The sequence below is a fragment of the Ictalurus furcatus genome, chromosome 27 (genome assembly GCF_023375685.1).
Source record: "Ictalurus furcatus strain D&B chromosome 27, Billie_1.0, whole genome shotgun sequence".
Taxonomy (NCBI): domain Eukaryota; kingdom Metazoa; phylum Chordata; class Actinopteri; order Siluriformes; family Ictaluridae; genus Ictalurus; species Ictalurus furcatus.
In genome coordinates, this window is record NC_071281.1 from 13,151,051 (window position 1) to 13,164,690 (window position 13,640).

Genomic DNA, 13,640 nt, shown 5'->3' on the forward strand with positions numbered 1-13,640 from the left:
CACTACACCACAGTCCATCACATTACTGCCTGCTTCATGTTAATCAGATAGAGCTTCCAGGGATGGCTGCACTGTCAGTGGACCACTATTGCAGCTCCATGCCTGTTAAGGACCATTTAAATGACAACATCCAACTCTAGTCAGTGTCCCTGTCCCAATAATAATAATAATAATAATAATAATAATAATATTTAGTAGACATTTAAACACATTTAGACATTAAACACAGTAGACATTTTTTTTTACATATACGTTTATGGCATTTGGCAGACACTGTTATTCAGAACAACTTACAGAAATTACCTCTATCAAAAACTAATGGATTTGATATGCAACATCTTTTAGTGTTGTAGAGCTGGAATATTTATAATTTGACACAGGGCCAGGTATTACATTATTTCCTGTTTCAGCTGGAGAGTATCCCTTTGATGGATTATACAGCCTTGCTGAAATTCCTCCTGTACACCACCAAGTCCTTCCTCATCTGGTCAAGCAGGAGCACACACTGGTAATAAATCAAAAAAGCATTGCACTAAAAAATGTATGTACTTATAATGATGTCCTAACATGTACTGACATTTCACACCACCAAACTGACTCTGACATCACACAGTGACATTGAGACATTCGAAATATCTAATTAAATCTGACTATTCTTATGGTTTTAAGATATTTATAATACAAATTTGACTCACAATAATTTGGACATGTTGTATGTTGCACAGTGCTTTTAGAGATGCTTAAGTTTGAACTCAAAGTAAGAGATTTTAAGTTTCAAACCATTTGGTAATTTGGTAGTAGTCACGGCAAAAGTTTCCCTCATGATAATTGTCCTGTAAATAATGCAAGCGTTTTGCATATACTCAAATGTTTTAATATTCTTTACTATATTTTAATTATTGTTCTTTTCTCTTTGTTGACACTATTAATGATACCCATGTGTTGCCTCTTTATCTCTGAGAGTTTCGCATTGTAATTCTAGTTTAGGTTTTTTAAATATTTACTAAGGTCAATAAAGCAGCTTAATTTGGATCCCCTACAGATAACAACACAATAGCCAAATGCAGGAGCAAGGGACATTAGGGTGGAAAGTGGAGAAAAAAATACAGCCGCTGCTGTGCTCCAACTTGGTAAGCATGGATTTAAGCCTCACATGTAAATTACCAAAGTAAAAAAAACAAACAAAACAAACAAACAAAAACACCCACATCATATAGTCTGTAAAATATGTAACAAATCAATAAAGATGTTCCCTGCACACAATTAGATGGTGCAAATGGTAAAACAATATTGGCATAAATAATGTTTTAATATTTGGTCTTGTTTTCATGTTCTATTCTTTTATTTCTTTTAACTATTTCTGTTCTTATTTGGGTTCAGTTGAGGGCGTGAAGCCCTCCACTCCCTCAGACCTGCCCACTGAGGAGACGACACTTGCTCCAGGAAATGTTGAGGGAAATGGTGTATTGACTGAGGCATCTCCAACAATGCCAACAGTTTCTCCAGTTTCCCAGCCTGAAGAACGGCAAGTGTCTGCCAAGATTTTCAATACACCTGTTTTTATTTGAATTTTGAATTTACAGCATAACAAAAACATTTATGAGAATGTCAAAAGTCTCAATTCTGGTTTTCTCACCATTCCCATTCCCACAATTTATAAATTATGTCTATTTCTATTTCCAGATCATGCGGATACCATTACCTCAGACCAGGTCTCCTGGAACTACAACTTTTCAGTAAGATGACATACTGCAGAGCAGGGGATGACCAATGGACTGGACTTTGACTTTTCCGTTTCCTTCATCCTTTATTTCTTGGGCATATTGTGCTGAAAAGTAGTTTAATATATGCAAATACTTTTAAAGAGGCCTTCTCAGATATCCTGTCAATTATTCATTAGTATACTGATAGTATATACATATACTTATAGTAGACATGAATGTACTTTTTTTTGTACCCAGGATTAGGTCTAGAAACCATCCTGATCATTTCTTTCAGAAATTTATATGAATTGTGGTAGGACAAATATGTCCTCATGCATTTCAGTACAGTTTAACGGTTTTGAATGTGGCATTTCAAAATTCTCTGTCTGTAATTCTGACCAGTGTACTGACATGAAAGATCTGTCAGGCAAGTGCATTTGTAAGCTTCTCATACACCAATGATTGTCACTTTTATTACTGTTCCAGGTTCCAACTGTTCAAAGCGTCCATAAAACAGCAGAGCAAGATCCCATTGAGAGGATGCGGCTGAAAAATTAGCAACTGCTGGCACGATTTTTAGTAAGTGACTGAGAAAATGTAGACAAAAATAACCAAAATACCCAACACAAAACATTCTTAGAATGTATTACAATTTGTATGTCTGAAATGGTATATATATACTGACTTGTTATTCTGCTCTCTTAAGGAGGTGGAGGAAGATAGAAAAAGAGCTGAGAAAGGATAAGCAGCTGTAACAAAACACAGCACTTCCACCTCTAGTGCCACTAGGGGCTCACAGGTCAGTGATGTGTCTGACATCTGCATATCAAGAATCTCACTACATCATAGCACTTCAAACAATTTCTTCTCATATTTGAAATGACAAAATGAAAAAATGTAGGCAGATTCTCTGGAATCAAGTCAATTTGAAGAAGAAAAAAAAATAACCAGCAACTAGGATTATTTAGTTTAGATGTGTCCTCCTTTGTGTTAGATGTGTTCCATTTGTGATGTTTCAAATGCTATAAATAAGTCTCTCTTTTGTGTATAACAGAATAATGTGCGTTATAGCTGAAACTTAGATGAACACTTTACAGTTGGTTTTATGACCAAGTCATTCCCTTCAAATGCTATTGAAGTTAGAAACATGTATACCAATATGTAACTTTAGAGACGGTCCCTTAATTTGCGCATAACTGCGAATATCGAACGTCCAACGTCAAGCCAACTTTATGCCAGTCCGTTAGGTTCAATCCCACCACTAGGGGGCCGCCCCATAGTAACATGTTACAATAGTATCGGCAATCCATTGCTCTTCCTGTGAGACCCGGATGTGAAGACCGCATTTTTGCAGCCTGAATTTGTGAGGTTGAAAAATATTGTGTTGAAATATTACCTGACGAATAATGAAGATGGTATTTTAACAGCTGATTATTGTGGAACCGTATTTTAGGAAGGTGAATGTGTGTGTATTGAATTTTGAATGGTGGAATTTTGTTTTCAATAAAAATATACAAACCTAATGAATTGCAGAGGAAACTAATTCAAGCATTGATATTGCTGTGTGTCGTCCCCCCCCCCCCCCCCAAAAAAAAAATTCAAGTATTGTTATTGCGATATATTTTTTATTCAGTTTATGTAATTCAACGTGCCATTTTGCCTTGAAGACATTTGGAACTATTATACTTCCATATTAATAGACACCAAAACTGATGATGAATGGTATTTATACTTAATATCTATTTTTAAAAGAAACTATGCATTTTATTTGTAGCCTGAGCTATAGTATACACTGTACAAAAATGCTAATTGAATGACTGAGAAAAAACTTTTATGGTGAAATGGCTTTTGTATTTTCAGTCTTCCTTTTTGACTTGGCCACAAGATGGCTCCCTTGTGTGAGAAACATCATTCAGTGAATTGGAACATTTCCAGATTAAAATAGATTTTGTCAGATTAAGAAAGTGTTGAACAAAACCTGAAGTAACTTCAGCGCTAGTTGGTAAACTTGGTGACCCACAGATACCTAATGACTAGTGTGAAGACAATGCAAAGTTGTGTATTGAGAACTTTGTTTACAATTCTAATATGCTGCCTATAATTTGATATTTGTTGCAAAAGCTGAACTTGTTTATTGGTATTACAAAATATGTTTTAATATCTACAAACATCAACCCTGGTCCTAGATTCTACAGGAATTCATCTTTGGATAATTAGGGGCTCCTTGCTTCCTGAAGTGGTTCTACTGGAATTTCCTACCTGAGTTTAATAAAGTGTTATCTTATCTTATCTACTTACAACCTGCTATGATAGTGAAGCTATCTAGTTTCTACACAAGATTCTACACAACCTTTTAGGCTTTCTACACAGGGACAAACTAAAGCAACTGTTCTTGGCTGACAGGAGTGGATTGTTCTGCTGTTGTTCTGATATGCTTTTCTGCTCATGATGGTTGTAAAGAGTGGTTATTTGAGTTACTGTAGCCTCCTGTCAGCTTGAACCATATTCCTCTGACCTCTTTCATCAATAAAGTGTTACTATCCACAGAACTACCACTCACTGTTTTTTGTTTCTCATCTTTGTGTGTAAACTCTAGAAACCTGAAAATGTATCTGAAAATCCCAGTAAATCAGCAGTTTCTGAAATACTCATACCAGCCCATCTGGCATCAACAACCCTGGTCAAAGTTACTGAAATCACATTGTAAGGCTGGTGCCAAGATGTCTGAATCTGGAGAGAACTGCTCTCTGAGGAAAAAGGACTCTCATGGGAATTAACACTCAAACTCTCTCCCACAGAATTACCTGAGATAGCACATCATGCTGAGTGGAGACTGGAAGATCCTCACTTCCTCTCTCCCCACACCCTTCTCTATCTCTGTATTGAGATCACCTTAAAAATTAGCATCTCCATCGGAAATAGCACATCATGCTGAATGGAGACTAGGAGATTGTTACATTGTTTCCTTCTTCATCTCCTCACACCCTTCTCTCTCTGTATCAACATCATCTTAAATACACCCAAGGTCTATATGCATTACATAACATGTTTTGATGTGAATAAGATGTTGACTATGCAGGTTTGCTATATAATACAAAAGGTCTTAGTGCATCTGGAAAATATGGTCTCATTCCCTCAACAGCAGTTCAAATAAAAATATTGCATGCCGGTAAAGGCATACCCTCCCAGGGTCCCTCACTCAAATTACCTCCTGTATGTAAATAAGGTACATCCTTCCACAAACACCAAGTTATAATCACAAACAAAACCATTTGGTGGACTCACAGAGCAGCTGGGTATTTAGGGGAGAGCTGGCCAAAGATTCGGGGAATCTGTAGATAGATCCACAAGATCACTATGTGTAGTTTTTCTATACCAGGTATGCAAGTTTTGACTTTCTAATGTTGTATTATTATGTTTTGAATTTGATTGGAATGTAATGCTGAATGTAATTCTTTCTTCTTATTAAAAGTAGTAGTATTTGATTTGAATGTTTTCATACCAGGTTAAATAGATTACTAGACTGGATTATATTCTGAATCATTCTGAAATTATTGTCTCTAGTAGATTACGTTAAGTCCTTGTTACCACAAATCTGCAACCAGGTTAGTACAGGCTAAAATCCAGGTTTAGGTGGAGCATTGGGGCACTCCAGCTGAGATTTTAGAGTCCAGGCTAACAACTTGGCGTTAAGTGAAGTGTACTTAGTGTGTAAAGGCTCGATACAAATTTCCGTTTAGGGCAACATAAAGTTGATCGACCAAGTCTAAATAGAGTGAAGTCTAAACCTCTGGTTATTGTAATATTTTCTTTTTAAGTGTACATAGGAAACTATTGCATGATTATGTAAAGCTAATCTTAACTCAGATATCATTGGTCTATTTCTATTGGTCTATAAATTTAGTGGTCATGGCCTCTGGCTAGAAATAATGTTACTATAATTAAGTGTTACTATCTAAGGGGACTAAACAAAGTTCTTTTTAGAAAAGGGCAAGCATGGGTGGCCATCTAAATACCATTAGTCAATTACCTCCGGCTAATGACCAAGACCGGCAAGTTTGTGACCGTGAGATCCGCGTACACGGCCGGCACGAGACTCTGAGCGATATGGAATCCGAATGACCAAGCACTAATTAAAGTATAGAATAAACTAGAATGAATCAAATGTAAAAGATCAAAAGTATCAAAATACAAATAACTAGGAAACATATACAACATTGAGGTTTTTACACTTGGAGTCAGGTTTAATTTAAGAGATGTCAAACAGAATTGGAATGACAAATTTAATAATCTATATGTATTCACCTCGCTTTGCAAAGACAGAAACACATGGGAATCCTTCTACCACGTCATGGGATACCGTCGTTGGACTAGTGAGTGGACCCTTACAACATATTTTTCCAAATTCTAATGTTTGACGAACATTAACCGAAGCTCTTGACCTGTATCTGCATGATTTTATTCATTGTGAACAAATGACTGTCTGATTGGATAATTACAATAACAAGCAGGGATACACGTATTCCTATTTAAGTGGCTTGTGGCTGTGTATATGATTATATAAACATTTGAACTGTGTAGGAACTTTTGACAAGCTCAGCTCAGTGCAGACTCGCACAGTAACTGACTATGGAACGTGTCATTCTAACTCTGAATCAGTAGCTTACATTTGTCCTCATTATTCCCTGGCTATAGAAGGCGTGTAGGATAGGGTTAATATGCTCCGTGCTACAGATGAACAAAACACAGTTTCTGTGAGTCATACTGACATGACTTATGCAATGCCCATATAGAAAGAGGAACCTTTTTGGACTCATGGAGCCACAGTGCTAATAGTACCAGATCGTGGGATGCGAAAATATGCTACTATGTGAATGTGTGTGCGCTGTGGTTGTCAGCCAACATATACACAGCATGTAGCATAGAACATGAGTGTTTTACTCATTCCTCAGAAGTGTTTTTAGCACACAACTCAGTTTGTCCTAAAGCCTAAAGTCCATCTGATTCCAATCAAACATTTCATCCCACTGCTCCCTATAGTGGCGAATTTTTTGTTTTGAGTTTATAAAGCACTGGCAATTAATTTTTTGTAACAATTGTACTGAATTATTCTTTAATTTAAAGCAAACTATACATGAAATGATAGATTTTGTACATAATCTATGTGAAAAGTGAAATTATTAACATGACCAGGATTCATTTACTTCAAGCATGCACCTGAGAAGGAAGATAATCAGAAATTAAATAAATCAAGTATTCTTACTCTTTAAATCATCTATTATTCACATTTTATTATGATTGCACTGCCACTTTTAAATCACCTTCACAGGCGATAGAAACATGAATGTGACAATTGTGACCTTTTTGTGAACAATCAATGTAAACACATGTGGTTGACTTTTGATAATTGTTCTTCCTGTAAAATTGTAAAACAAATATTATGTTTTTATTATTTTGCTCCACTACTGTTTATTTGCATAATGAATTAAAATGCAATTCAAGCTACTGCATGTTTCTAATCATTTTTAAACTACTCCGTCCAATTGATCAACAACTGAGCAACTTTGACTCACTTGTGATAAAGAAAAATCACTAAATTGTCCAAAACAGTTTTGAAAAGGAACAAAGTTAATGCCATGAGGATGCCCAAGTAGTAGAGTATATGTAATGTTTGATGACATGTGTTAAGGCAGGTTCATCGTAGATAATATCTGGGTTTAGGATATTCTTTGTTCCCGCTCCAGGCCTGGAACAACTTCACCATTTGTCAAGTGGATTTAAGGTATCATTAGTCATTGATACTCTGAAATACTCGTTCATTTATTCATTCATCCCAATCCTGGGCAAGGTTGTTGTGGAGCCCAGGTTGGTCAAGAGCCTAGAATAAAATAAGATGGGACACCAATCCATTGTAGGGCAACATGCACACATATATTCACCCACTCATTCACACCAAGGGGTAATTTAGCTTAGATTTACCAAATTATGATTTGGTGAGATGGGAGGAAACCAGAGAACCCCAAGGAAACTCACATGGACACAGGAAGAGCATGTAAAACTCCACACAGACATTATCCCAAGCTCAGGATCAAAATGGGGACCTCCCAAAATCATTATGTGGATTGGGAACACTAAATTGCTTCTATCTGTGAATGTATGTGTGCATGGTGCCATGGGATGGACTGGTGTCCCATCAAGGGTGTATCCCCATCTCATGCCTAGTGTTCCTAAGATAGACTCTAGATCAACGAAACCATGACCAGGATAAAGTGGTGAATAAAGATGAATGAATGAATGAATCAGGATAGAATATAGTAAAGAACAGTATAAACAGGAACTATAGCTAAATAGCTTGCTACCTATAGAGCTGAGACTGACATAGATGATCATTTACCAATAGCTGTGTGAATAATGCAACCCCAATTCCAAAAAAGTTGGGATGCTGTAAAATAATGCAATGATTTGCAAACCTCATAAACCCATATGTCATTCACAACATAGAAAACATATCAAATGTTTAAACTGAGGAAATGTACCATTTTAAGGAGAAATTAAGGTCATTTTGAAATTGATGTTCTCAACACGTCTCAAAAAAGATGGGACAGGGCAACAAAAGGCTGGAAAAGTAAGTGTTACTAAAAAGAAACCGCTGGAGGTTAATTGGCAACAGGTCGGTAACATGATTGCTACAAGCATCTCAAGATTAATACAAACATCAAAATTTAATGACTGTAGTCATCGTTATTCTCAGTATCGTAATTCTCATCTCATAGCCTACCTGTATTACACATGCATTTAGCAGTGCTGAAGATGTCACAATAACACTAGATTATGATATGGTTCTGAAATGAAAGCATGAAAAAAGACTCAACCAATGCAACCTTTTTCTTTTCTGGTCTGGTCGTCTGTTAGAGCAGATGTGACCACTTATACTGGACCATGACAGGAAGTAATGGGCATTACAGGAAGTCTGCTTTGTTATAGATAAAAACACACATGGCCATGCTTAGGTCAACCTCCCATTCCACAACAAGTAGTTTCATACATGCATGCTCACATGAACAATGACACATCTTTGATGTGGCTGATGGTAAACACACAAGCCACAGAGATAAGAATACCACAAAAGAAAATGCAGCTTGTATGCAACAGGTATAGTTGTTGGAAATTTACACCTTGAGTCTTGCTTTTCTGGACATCAGGGAGATTTATGGTGCTTTCTGGATATTTAAATAGGACAGAAAATGCATTGTATTAAGAGCTGCATTTTCCCCATGACCCACTAAAACCAAAACAAAGCTACTTTGTTGCTAATCATATTTTAAAATGCATTTTTATTGACAGACAAATTATTCTGGATTATATTGGAAATATACTGGAAACCGATTAAGTAGAGATGAAAAATCTATCAAAACTCACTTATACATTAACTAAATATATTTTTGTTAGTATTGTATTTTTGTATAAGCATACTGGAGATTCCCATCATGCACTCTGGGTAATCCCTCATCTTTCATGAACAAGTTTTTTATTGTAGCAAATGCTGCATGGAATTAGGGGCTTCATCATCATTATGTTCCCTTTTGTGAAGTCTGATTCACTGGAAACAGCAAATTCCTCATTTATGTTGTCTTTCAAATTAAAACACCTTTTTGTTCCTTAGCAAAGCTAAAATACCTTTTTTAAATATTCTTTTAACTTAGTTTGGAGGTTTACAGACTAGCACCTCATTTAAATGATGATTCAAACCTATGTTTTGTGTGGATTGTGTAGCTCTGGGATTTACTTATCTATGTCTGTGTGAGTCTGTGTGAACTGATATCGCTACACAAAGTAGGATTAACCTCCCCAAAAATAGTTCTGCTGCTATGGATCTTTTGCGGCATGGTCAGGGTTGAAGAGAATGAGGAATTAGGAAAAAGAAGTGAGAAGGACTGGACGTCCCCCATACACTCGGGTTAAGGCCGGCTCTGTGTCATTATGAAAGAGAAGGAGGCCACTAAAACCTCTGTGCACTAACAGACAGGAAACTTAGCCCACGGTGGCCAGTCCACTCACTGTCTCCAAACAAAAAGTCATCACATTCCTAACAGGTGCGCTTTTTTTTTCTTTACGAGATCTGAGAAATGTTTTGGGATCTGAGAAATCCTGTGTTCGCAGGCAAAAGAAACAGGCAAATTACATCCTAAGTCTAAAATATAGCAACTTAAGGCTTCTTTTTAAAGGATTCAAATTCACTTTTATGCTTCTTGCTATCTTTTATATTTCAAATTTGAGGGCTAATTCCAGCAGGGTAGGTCTTAATATTTATGATTCTGGCTAAACAAAACCAAAGGCCAGGAAGTAAAATGTCTATCTAAAAGAAAATGGTGTGGTTCTGTGTGACAAAATGCTTGAATTTGGAAAATACCCCAATGAATTAAAAAAAAAAAAGTCAGATTTTTTGATTCTTTTTTTTTCTATTGTATAAAAGATTCTCAATGTGATTCACACTAAGGCTTTAACTTCTTTTTCAATTTTTATTAAAATTTTACCTAGGAGTCTTCAAGAGTGAGTGACATTAACGTACAGTGAATGTTGGTAAGGGATGGACTGTTCCTGATAGCCAGACCCATATTGTTTTTCTCAAATGTTTGATATATTTTATAGTGCCTGGTACATTTTGTCAAGAAAAGTGGCCAAGAACCATCGATTTTCAAAGAATGTCCAAATAAAGACCATTTTCCGTAATCTGTTGGAAAACCCGTGAGATTATCTGGTTTACTCACCAATAATAACTTCAAACAAAACAATACTAAAGACAGGATTATGTGAAATTTTTCGTTTAGAATTTATACCTTGCTTTGAAAAGCTAACTGTCTTGCAATGTTTGTTTTCTTGATGGGAACTGGCACATGGAACTTCATATGCAGTACATGGAATTATGGAGAGCCAGTCAGATGGCAACCTTCAATATTTTGAATCTTATGGCCAGAAAAGTGTACAAAAGATCTCAGAAACTCTGTGAAAAGGTTACAAACACAGACCTAATCCTAATACTGACTCTATCCCTAACCTTCATAACTTTCTATACATCTTTCTTAATAATCTGTAAGAGTAGAACCATATTGCAAACTACACTATAAACATGATTTTCAGCATTGTCTTGTCTGTCTTCAGATCTTATGACATTTCCCCTTTGGCCTCTAACTGAACATTTCCCTAATCGAATAATATACAATTACAGACTTCTGCATGAAATTAACCATCAATGGTCCTCATCTTGTAAAGCGTTTCTATTGATTAGTCTGTTTCCAGGCACAGTTGTTTATACACGACTATGTAGAAATGGTTTAATGGTTCTTGAGTTGGTAAAGTAGAGTTATGACAGTCATGTCAACACCAGAATGTGGACATCAATCTGGTGCAACTGCAATCTGAATACCTCATCCTTGAACAGGAGGAGTGCAACATTTCCTTTGCAATGCACCACTGTTTCCTGTTTTCTTCTTAAACTGTGTGATCTTGGTCACCAGGCAGGGTGGACTCTGCTGACCATGTGTGGGTATTTATAAGTTCATATTATGTTTGCCATTGTAATGGCCATTTCCAATTTTTAACAGTGAAGTGCACAAACAATCACATGTAGGGATGGTGTAATTATAATCTCTATAACATTTAACATTAGTAATTGTTAAAAAAGCACTATGGTAGTTCTTCACTTTATGCGTTGAGAAAGCATGACACAGCTAAACTACTAAGAGGAAACGGAGTTGCAGTACACTAAAAAATAAAATATTGTGCAACCCATGATAAGCATGATAGTCATAGATTTTGTATTTATTTATTTGACCACTTTCAGTTGGTTGGGGATGAGTTTAAAAGTTGTAAAAACACAGCTAAATGTAAGCTCAAAAAATACAACTGTGCCTTGCTTCTTGTGGAAACTGTTCATACACAGAAGGTGAAGGTGAGAACTTCAAGCTAGCACTGCAAGCATACTGACCTGCTGCTCATGTGGTCAGGTTCAAGGTAGATGCCTGAATAGTATATCAACACCTCATGCTAGAGTCTAGACCACAGTCTAGGGCACATTCAAAAAAACAAAAAAAACAAAGGCAAAATAAATAAAAGACTGTGTTACCACTATAGGCCTTCCTTCTCTAACCTCAAACTTCTTCTGGTGGTCTACATGATATTTAAAGTGTAGGTTCTTCCAACCACAATCAAAGAGTCTATTCTCATGCTTTCAAATACAGTTTGTGGTACTCTACGGTTTGTGAAAATAAGAGGTTGATTGCAAATCTGGGAAACTCGCAAAGGGACATTAAGTCTATAGCAAGAAAATTACAAGCAAATACAAAAAGATAGTTGCAAGTAAAACAGGGTTTCATATTACATTAGATACAAATATATATCTTAGATACAAATATAAACCGTTTCCTAAACCCACAGGAAATGCATCAACAACAGTAATGTAAGCGAGGCTCCTGTGTAATTAATATAGGCTCTGTGACATGAAAACATGGCATGCTGAAAGGAAATTTGGATTTGTTTCATTGTCCAAAATTTTGAATTACTATTAAATACACGTTGTGATATTCATGTTAAAGTTAGCAGAGGATATTTCTCAAGGATGGATTTCCCAAAAAGTATAGCCTAATCATAAAAATTTGGACCAAATATCTCTTAGCTTTTATGATGCTTCGATGAGTTTTAGATGCTTTATCCTGGTCAGTGTTGCAGAGGTTCTGGGGCATAGCAAGGGAACACTGGGATCAAAACCTTTAAATGACATGGTCTAGTAAAAAAAAAACAACAACAACAACTATTTATATCACAGCACTGTTGAATTTTCAGATCTGTTGAGGCAGAATGTGTTGATTAATTTTCTATCACAGCAGCTCTGTAAATCAAACCACAGGTTTATATTAATGCGCTCATTGTAATATGTTATTGTTTCAGCTCATAGGGACATAATCTAAGGCTAATAATAAACAGATTAAAAATGTGCTGTTATTTAACATAAAAGCAGACATTACAGTCATGTGAAAAAATAAGTACACTCCATGGAAATTGTTGTTTTTTTGTTGTTGTTGTTTTTGTGTTTTTTTTTTTTTTTTTTTTTTTTACATATTTGGACAAGTAAACATTTGACCCTCTTTGAAACAGTGCATATTAATGAAGTGGATACACTCTATCAAATGACACATAAAATTGACATTTTGTAGTAATTTTCACAGCTGAAATGAACAAAAAAACAGGTTAGTCACATGGAAAAAGTAAGTACACCCCTCCATTTATCACACCTTCAAATCCATAAAATTAGAATCAGGTGTTCTAGATATGGTGCCAGTGATTAGAACCTGCTCAGGGAGTGCAGGTGGAACCAGTCTTATTTATACTCCTCTCATATCTAGTGTCTGGTGTTCCCTTTGCTATTGAGGTGTGTGGTGTCATCATGCCAAGATCTAAAGAGTTCTGTAAGGCCTTCAGAAAAAAGGTTGTGGACACCTATGAGTCTGGCAAGGGATTTTAAAAGATCTCCAAATTATTTTAAATACACCATTCCACTGTAAGGAAAATCATCTACAAATGGCGCAGATTTCAAATGACTGCCAATTTGTCCTGGACTGGCCGTCCCAGCAAATTCAGCCCAAGAGCAGAATGTCTGATGCAAAGAAAAAAGTCTCCAAGAACCCCAAAATTTCATCACAGGATCTGCTAGTAAGTCTTTCAACTGTTGATGTCAAAGTGCATGCTTCTACAATCAGAAAGAGATTGCATAAATTTGACCTGTATGGGAAGCTTGCCAGGAAAAGGCCTTTGCAAGACTACAATTTGCCAATGAGCATATAGGCAAAGACCAGGCCTTTTGGAATAATGTGCTCTGGACAGACGAATCAAAGATAGAGTTGTTTGACCACAGTAACAGCAGAGATGTTTGGCGCAGACTAA

At 36.2% G+C, this 13,640-nt stretch overlaps 1 long non-coding RNA gene across 1 annotated transcript; it reads right to left on the bottom strand.

Moving 5' to 3' along the window:
• Positions 1-264: 264 nt before the first annotated feature.
• On the bottom strand, positions 265-3,088 carry LOC128603143 (uncharacterized). The gene is made up of 3 exons (XR_008384976.1): positions 2,389-3,088; positions 1,703-1,828; positions 265-505 (listed from the first exon to the last, which is right to left on the bottom strand). It is a non-coding gene; the product is annotated as an uncharacterized LOC128603143 (long non-coding RNA).
• Between the last annotated feature and the right edge of the window lie 10,552 nt (positions 3,089-13,640).